The sequence below is a fragment of the Hibiscus syriacus genome, unplaced genomic scaffold (assembly GCF_006381635.1).
Source record: "Hibiscus syriacus cultivar Baekdansim isolate YM2019G1 unplaced genomic scaffold, ASM638163v2 tig00110551_pilon, whole genome shotgun sequence".
NCBI classification, from domain to species: domain Eukaryota; kingdom Viridiplantae; phylum Streptophyta; class Magnoliopsida; order Malvales; family Malvaceae; genus Hibiscus; species Hibiscus syriacus.
In genome coordinates, this window is record NW_024062778.1 from 73709 (window position 1) to 83425 (window position 9717).

General features: G+C 35.1%; 1 pseudogene; it reads right to left on the bottom strand.

The window, feature by feature from the left end:
• Positions 1 to 534: 534 nt before the first annotated feature.
• Positions 535 to 3659, bottom strand: LOC120131290 (annotated as a pseudogene).
• Positions 3660 to 9717: the final 6058 nt, after the last annotated feature.

Here is a 9717-nt window from a genome sequence, read left to right on the forward strand (position 1 = left end):
GCATTTCCTACAAAGTCAAGCTAAACAAACACAAAAGCCATCTCCTTCTGTGGCAGACTAATGGAAACGAATATATATATATATTCCACTTTTCTCCTTCAGTTTTCCATCTTTCTAATTTTCTTCCCATCCTACAAGCAAGGCCTAAATTTCTCACTTCAATAAACTATGTTACCTAGTCATGTCCAACAGTGAAATTTCTATAATGCAAGCATGCACTTTGCAGTACCGGATGCACAAAATATGGAAATTTTACATAAAAACTTTCATGTGTTATTTTTAAACCACGTTTCAGTGTAGCTATACATTTACAGGCATTTGTCACTAAAACTAGAAAGATATTCATGGTAAAATAGTCTGAGGGGAAACCACTAGATATGAAACAATCAAGTAAAAAGTTTGAATAATGAATTTGAGAACTAAGTGCATTGTAATATTGGCATGAGGAGCTGAGAAGCTTTACATATTTGGCACAACAAGAGAAGCCTTGATAGCTAGTACATATAATATGCATAACCCTAATACTTACCCCGATCATATTACCAAAACTATCTATAGAAAGGAAAATGCAGGATATCATTTTGATTTGAGCAGTATAGCATACTTTCTGGAAGACTACCTTTAACATCTTTATCTTGTAAAATCCCAAAACCATATAACAAAGTAGGGCCACAATGCTGAGGCTCTCCGGACTCAGAAGACATAAAATATGCAATCACAAATTTACAAAGTTTCACAGATGTGATTCAGTTCTCCCCATCCACTACTGCTTCTGATATACTTGTCAACAATACCAAATTCTTTATTTTGTGCAACTCGCCTGGAGTAGTTCTCAGTTGAAATGGGACCTTTCTTCAACCTCCTGTAATAGATTAAATCCCAAGGTCACAAGCGAGCAGCACCAAAGTAAGCTTCTGTGGATAGATGCCTTTCATTTTCATTTGGAGGTTCTAGGCCATAATGCTTCATGACCATACACAATTCCTCTGGCAATATGATTCTAGAACGCACAGAGGTATCTGTTGTCAGTGCATCAAAATCTTGACGACCCTTTATCTCTCTCATGTTCTCTAGAGACAAACTCTCATCAGCAGGTGCACTTTTCTCTGAAAGTGTGCTTGGATTTTTAGCTCGAGGTGCTGACCTGGGTATCATATGATTATCATAATTACCTCCTTGCATAGCTTGGTCTTTTTCCACTTCACTTTCTACTTTGGCAGATGAACCGGCATTTTCAATAGTCGCTGGACTCACTCTATTTTCAAATTTTGCAATCTCCAATTGAAGATCACCTCCAACCATAATATCCTTGGATTCAAGGGTGTTGGCCTTATCCAAAGAGCCTTTCAAATTAAATTGCCCCTTGTCCGAAAATGATGCTAAAGGCCTAGCAAGTGACACTGGCGAAGAGATGGATATTGGAGAGCTTGACCTTGAGCTAGATTTAGAACTTCTGAATCTAGAATAATGTGATATTGAACTCACCTTAGATTTGTAGATGGCGAGCGTGCTCTGGATGATATGGATCTTGATCTAGACTTTAAACTCGACCTTGGCATACGCGTTATGGATTTAGATTTTGAGTGTGCTCTGGATGCACTGCAATCAGGATGAAGTAGAGAAGAAAATGATCTTGCTTTCTTTGCATTATGACTTTGAGGAGTTCCACCTCTCCTACTTCGCTTCTTTTCTTCAGAGTCATTTTCCCGAGCCTTGTATGTTTCCTTTCCAATAAAGGAGCTTCCATTCTCTATCAATCTCCCACTCTTTCCTCCTGAACCAGATGCTTTTCTGGAATCCTTGAATCTCTTTGCTCTTTGGGGATCATGATCTTGCTGCAACTTTGCCAGAGAACTGGATCCAAAACTTGCTAGGACACCTTTTACCCTACCTCCTCTTCCAATATCATCATCATGCCTGGGGTTATCTTCCTGAAGTAATTTCATGGGGACAGTTAAGCTTTTTGTGACCCAGGGCACTGCAGCCGTAACAAGTTTGCAGCAGTTTTGAATCTTAGGATGGTTCAGAGTTTCTTCACCTATCAGCTCTGTCGTTATTCTCTCTTGCGGGTTTTGTTCAGCATGACAACCACTAGAATACACAATTTGACAGTTGTCATTGTCAGCTTTCCTGTCATAACCTACAGAGTGGTCAAACTCCCTTTCGTGCTCAATGTCGTTACCATTAGAATGACCATGACATTGCCCATCCCACATATCATCCATCTGGTTAGGTTCATCTTGACCATCTTCATTCAGCAAATATTCGCTACAGTCATGAATGTCTTCCCTTATAAATTGCTTAACATGGTCTTGATGGTAGTCTATATCCGCATTAAGCAAATCAGCAGAATTAAGCCCGATACCATGACACTCAGGTTGTTCAATACTCATCTTACAATCTGGCAGAACATTTAAATCAAAATTTCTATTACCATAATCTCCACCTCTCGGGAACTCCTCATTCTAAGTGGCTCACGGTCATATGTCTGATCAGCCCTAGAAATTCTTTTGAAAGGTCTAGGCTGTTTATTGGACCATGTGAGAGTTAATGGCTTCCCACAGATATTTCTTCCTTGAAGCGCTCTTAAAGCTTTCTGTGCATTTGGAGGGTAGTCATACACAACAAACCCATAGCCATCTTTCAGAGTCACATTGCATCTTCCAAACCTTTCAAAAACATGCTCAAGCTCATGCCTACGAGTGGGAGATGATAGGTGACCAATATACAAAGACATCTGCATCAAAAAATATATAAGAGCGAGAGAGAAGAAAACTAGACACACGCACCACAAGATGCCCCTTAAATTGGTTTCGGACAGTCGAAAGAATAAACGACACTTCAATACTATCGGATAATGACCTAATCAAAGGGGTAGAAAGGAGATGTTTGCTATACTGCCTTAATGTGTAAGTTCTAAACATCATTCATATACTTGCATGGAAAACAATAATAGTGATAAATGACATAGATATCCAAAAAATCATCATCATCAACAACAACAAGAACAGAGCACTCCTTAGTTAAGCATCATAAAACCAAAGCATAACCATTTCATTGAATGCTTAGAGAGACATCAAAAACATGTTCATGTGATCTACTGCATACACTAGTGATAAGGGAACCGTGACAAATGTATCACTTAAGTAGGAGAGCATACGAAGATTCCATTGCATAAACCTGAAGTATAGTTTGAAAACGACAACATATTCAAAATTGTGCAAGTGTTTACGAGTTTAATGGGATTTCAGAAAGGCAGCCCTTTTAACAGCTACAATTATGAGGTTCTCGTTAGTTCTTCCTAATCCACACTTTATATTAAACAGCAAGAAAGCACCTGAAAATAAGAATTTAATCACCCTAAAATGAAAAAAAGTAATCATAAAAAATAACTAAAATGAAGTTACCATTAACTTGAGCCAAGCATTTAGCAAGAAAACGAAAACAATATACAAAAGAAAACTAAAAAAAAAAGGTATCTATTTCTCACAGGTACTTCACCGAACATCTAATACGCAAAAACAATGGCAACAAAGAAACTATAAGAAATCCATAGAGGAAAACTGGGAAGAACAAAGAAACCTTGAAAAAGATATGCATTAAGCGGTCCAAAGAGGCGGAGGAGCGGAGACAAACAGTCGGTGTTTGGGGTGAAAATCTGTGTTTCCCGTTCTTTGTTAGAACTTGGAAGGTAGTGGCTTGATCTGGTATTGAAGTCTTTGAGTGGACTTTACGTACTTTGGGCCGAACGGTATTCCTGGCCCTTCCGCTTTATGGTAAAGGATTTTAAGTTTCACAAGTAGGGACAGACACCGGACCCAATTTGATGAGTTTCAATCTAAAATAATAGAATCGTATTTTTAAAAAGTTTGAGTTTAGAAAGGGTTGTTCTTTTTAGATTATAAATTTGGATTGAGTTGGATTCGGGTTTAGGTTGTAAAATATCAGACTCGACCCAACTCGAAAAATAAGATAATTATATCTTATATATTTAGAGATAATTACAATAATATATCTCACTATATTATTATTATTCAATTAAATTCTTATTTTATCAAATAAAATTAATAATTATGTATATGTGTGTGTATGTCAGGTCGGGTCAGATCAGATCTTGTATGAGTTTTATCTCAAATAACAGGTCAAATAAATCCATCTTAAACTCGGACCAGATCAAATTTCGGGTGAAAGATGTATTTTATGAGGCCGCATTATTGATATATATTAGTTCGATTGGACTTGAAAGTCTGATAAGTCAATAGAAACCATAAAATACTGTAAATTATTGTTACCCGTATTAAGCTGAATTACCAATTTTTTCCTAAATGGCTAAAATGCCCTTGCAAGCCTAATTAATGGGATCACTTCTGATATATATGGATCTAAATATATCTTGACGTAATAGTTGTTGAATATCCTTATGATAAATATGAATCCTAAATGATTCTGATGAATCAATTTCTAAATGCTTGATTAAATTTGTTAGTTATGGAACCTTCTTTTAATATATATCTCATTTTGTAAATTAGTTCAAAATTGATAAGAATTTCGTGTTTCTTTTCTGGTAATTACTAAGTACTTCCAAGGGACAAACTGAACCCTCAAGTGTGTTTATTGCGCATTTGATTATCATTTCTGATTTAAAAGTATGACTATATTTTCTGAAATAAAATATGATTTATGATTTTGCTTTGTGATGCAAGAGTATATCTAATTCATGATTTTTGATACTATTATTGATTGTTCAAACTGATTTTTATTGGGGTATTATCTGGGATGTGATATAAAGTCTCTTTAGGTTCAACTCTGATCAAATTGGTAAATTCTTATGGACCTAAGGCGGCTCTTAGGTAGACTCCTACTCACAAGGAGCATAGGGTAAGTCATTATGGACCTAAAGCATCCCCTTAGGTAGGCTCCTACAGGCTTAAGGTAAGTCCTTATGAACCTAAGGCACCCTTAAGTTGGCTCATACACTTCGGATAAGGTAAGTCCTTATGAACTCAATGTGTTCCCTTAGGTTGGCTCCTAATCTTCGGCTAGGATAAGTCCTTATGAATCTAAGGTATTTCCTTAGGTAGGATCCTACGTTCAATAGATCCAGGGTAAGATCATATGGATGTAGTTTTGGGGAACTACATGTTGGTGTACGGTTGAAGGGTGACTATGTGATTTTAAACAAATTTATATTATCTTCTTAAAATTTTACTGAAATAAATTACTACTATTTAAAATTATTTGTACATTTTTCTCTGCATTTGTTAGAACACAGTAAACTCTTCAGTTCAATTTCCTTAATCTATTTATTTGTATGATTTTTTTCGGATTGTAACCTTCCTGAATCTTATTTAGATGATCAATTAATGGAATTTCAAATCATAATTGAAACATGTATTTGCCGAAATCACCATGAAAAATTTTATGGTCTACCATATATCTGCTTGTGGCTTATAGTATCATTTGGTAATTTTGTATTACTGGGTTTTTTCAAAGCTCCTTATGTTATTCACCATTTCAGATTAAAAGGAATTGAGCATGGTGCAGTTATTGACATTAGTAATGGGAGTTCCTTCAGGCTTGTGAAGTACAACACATGTAATTAGGGGGCATGTAGGTCTCATCTTATTTTATATTGAAATATGAAACTTGTTTTTATAATTTGTACTCTTGAATTATATACTAATGTTTGAATGATTTATGAACGTATATTTTTATTTTGAAATTGTTTTATGATTTTAATTTTGTTTGACCAAAATTTTATTTTTTATTGTGAGTCGCTCTAGTGACTCGAATGTGACACCTCATATTAGTTCAGGCCACTCGTATTGATTCGTGGTGTTACACAATTTGACCCATATTCTTTTTTGGAGTATTTTGACTTATGATGTTTGATAACTCCGTAAAAAGGCTTAGGGCCTTTACACTTAAGCTATTGACTATCTAAGAGCTCATATAGGATTATATAGATGCATTTAGGAGCATATAGTTGCATGTGGTGGAAAGATGTTTTGTCATGGCATTTTATTTTGTAAGTGGTGCTACGTTATGGGGAAGGTGTTTTGTTTGATGATGTACATGATTTGGGAGCAAGGATAAGCAAAAGGGAATTGTCGTGACATGATGAGATTGTTGAGCAGAATGCAAATACCGAACCAACGCATTTCGGCATTTGCGAAGCGAACAAGACGAAGAATATATTTTTAAGAGCCATATGTCCTTGTCTTTATGTGTCCTCTACCACCAGTCACCCGAGAGGAGACATCTGCCACCTGGGTCGTCTGATTCTGTCGGGATCACACCCAGCTGCAGCTGATCCTGTCTGGTACTTGCCCAGCTGCCTGGAGAGGACCACTTCTATAGTTTCTCACACCCTTACATGAAGGAAGCATGTTTGAGGTATCCTAGGAATTTTAAAATAAATTCCTAGGTTTATTCTCCCCCTATAAATAGGAGATGAAGCCACCTTGAGAAATGGACTGGAGACACGCCGCTTTGAGCTAAAATTCAGAGAGAAAAAAGTCTCTCATTTTTCTTTCAATCGTATTTGCCGTGAAATTCCTCCATTAACAAGCTAGAAGGAGTGGCGAGCTAGGTGTTCGAGAGGAGCTGGCGAGCTAGGCGTTCGATAGGAGCTAGCGACCTAGGGCAGTTCGTGGTGGTCGAGGGGAGCTCCGGCAGTGCACGTCAAAGGCTTTTCCTCCTTCCCTTTATTGTTTGCTATCTTTTATCTCATTTGGGTTGTATAGAACAAATTAACTTCTTACCTTGTTTCTTGGAATATTCAAACCCCACCATGAACTAGTCTTATTTGGAGAGAGTTCCTTATGGATACTTCATTTTTATTTTAATGGATGATTGTTTTTTTATGATGTTGTTTGTTTTGTTTATGATGTTTAATGGCTTGAGGTTGTAGGAGCTATGAGAGTAGTCATTCCTTAGGAGATTGCTTAGTGTTCGAGAGAATGACTAAGTAGCATGTCCTTAGTGTTCGAGAGAAACTAGGAAGGATCCACATAAGCAATGGGTTCTAGGTAGTAACTAGGCCTAATCCAACCTTAGACATAGGGCTAGGATTTCAATTGACTAAAAAGAGGAGTGCTTGATCGAGAGGTTAGATGTTAGTGCTGCCACAAAAAGGTATTGCCGTGACATATCCTGTTATATGGACATATAGGATCCCTGCACTTGTTAACGCCAATACGTTTGCCATGGCATCTAAAACCTGTCGAGTCCCTTGACTAGAGATAACATAGGGCACCCTTAGTAAACTATGTCGGGCAGATAAGGTATAGAAGTAAGACCATCCTGAGAAGTAGACTTAAATTTCCTAAGTGACTCCTGTCATTCATTCCCATAGTAGCTTGTTGTATGAGGAGTCTAAAGTCTTGAAAATCAAATCCAGTATTTACAATTAGTTTTGCCTTTACATTTTCATTTGATTGTACTAAACACAATTTAATTTGTCATGGCATCTCCATTTGCTATCATATTACCATCATTCCATTCCACAACATCCATTTTATCTTTCCACAACATCCTCTTTTGTAAATAACATCACTAACTATACTTAGGTGAAATAGTAAATTGTTGTGATTAAGCTTATAAATTTCCTCCAATCCTTGTGGATACGATACTCACTCATCACTGTATTACTTGTTTGATTGTGTATACTTGCACATATTTTCGCGACCATATTTAGTAGTCACAATTCGCGGACAATGTTTCATTTTCAGACAAAAAGATCTCTAACGTTTAACTAAATAGTCATTTTAGCCCTTATTCTCTTTTTTTTAACATTTTAGTCCCCAACATTGAATTTTAATCAAACGTAATGGCATTTTTTTATCATTATACCTTTAAAAATTAACAAAAAAATGAATATTAGATTAAAAAATAAATTTTAAAGTACTTTTAAAATAAAAATACTAGCATTTATTTATATAACTCGATAATTATACGCAAGCATCTCTAAGAGAAATGATCCACTCGTTACTTGAAACAACGTTCCTATTATACATGGCTTCATGAAGTATTGGGGTTGAAACCCCCATTTATATGCCATTTTTTTATTTTGCTTCAACTTCTTCAAGTAAAGGATTTATAAAAACGAACGCATCAAGTAGTCTAGATAATTAAAGCAATTGCGGATTTATGAATATTTTTCAGGGTAAACACGCGTATACCAATAACATAAATTTTTTGTATGAGGTAGACACAAATAAAATTTTAGGGTGAACATCTTTAATAAAATGAACGGCTAATATAAAGAAATCAGGATTTTAAGGTAGATACGTATTTACCCTGGACAAAGCCTATATCTCCCACTAAATTAAAGTGAGGACTATTCTCTATGATATTCTTGAGTTCAAGCAATTTATGTGTGCTCGAAAAATTTAGGGTTTACCTATAAAAATCTTGAAATAAATTGAAGTTGGTGCAAGTTGTTAACGAGAGAGATTAAACCCAGACCCCCGATATACAATGCGTGTACATTAAAATGAAGTGGGAACTTTAATATAATAAATAGCTTTGTTGGGAAATGTAAAAGGGTCATCATAAAAAATTATACTTCCTTTACTCACATTAAAGCCAAATTGAGGCAGCTACCTGTATTTTCAGTTCATCACTTAACAAAAGAACAACCCACCTTCGTCTAATTACTATTACTCTTCAAATCCCAACGCTCATGTTTTCCATCATGGGTCCAGAATTTTGAGATTGACTGCCGGCCACCCACCCTACTCAACCCCATTAACAAGCAACATAGGCAACTCAGTCACGTTTCAATGAGTGTAAATTAACAGTGTTCGGTGATTATTCATAAATAGTTCGTATAACATTTATTTATGTTTGTTTATTAATATAAATAATGAGTATGAATAAAAATTTAATGTTCATTTAATAAACGAATGAATACGAATAAAGGTGTATTCGGTTTGTTTATGTTCACGAACAAGCTTGTTTATCAACTCGTTCATTTATGTTCATGAACAAACTCGTTTAGAAGCTCATTTACCTTTTGTTTTTTTACATTTTAAATATTGGTGAATGTAAGGGCTAAAATGAACACACGATAAAATTTAGAGTTTAAACTATGAAGCTTAAGGAGTTTAAGCACTGATGACGTAATTTTATAAACGAACGCAAACAAAAGTGTGTTTAGTTCGTTTATATTCACAAACAAGATCGTTTATGAGCTCGTTCCTTTATGTTCATGAACAATCTCGTTTAGAAGCTTGTTTATTTTTTTATTTTTTACATTTTAAATATTGATGTATGTTGGAACTAAACTGAACACATGATAAAATTTGGAGTTTAAACTATGAAGCTTAAGAAGTTCAAGAACTAGTGACATGATTTTATCATTTTTAGCTTAAAAATGAACATAATCGTGAACGCTAAATAAACATGTTCATGAATATATAAACGAACATGATCGCGATCATATTCGTAAATGCTAAACGAATTAATACGAACACTTTTAAAAATAAATAAAAGAACATGAACATAATATTAAAAATTTAAACGAACATGAACACCTTTAAAAATAAACAAACAAACACAAACACAACATTGTTTGTTCAAGCTTAATTCATTTACACCTTTAAATGCTCATTTCAATTCCAAAACAGTAATTTCCAGCATAGTACATCAGGCAATTATACAACCATTCACAACTTTTCTAAAATTACCGAATTTGTCTTCTAACTTTTCAAA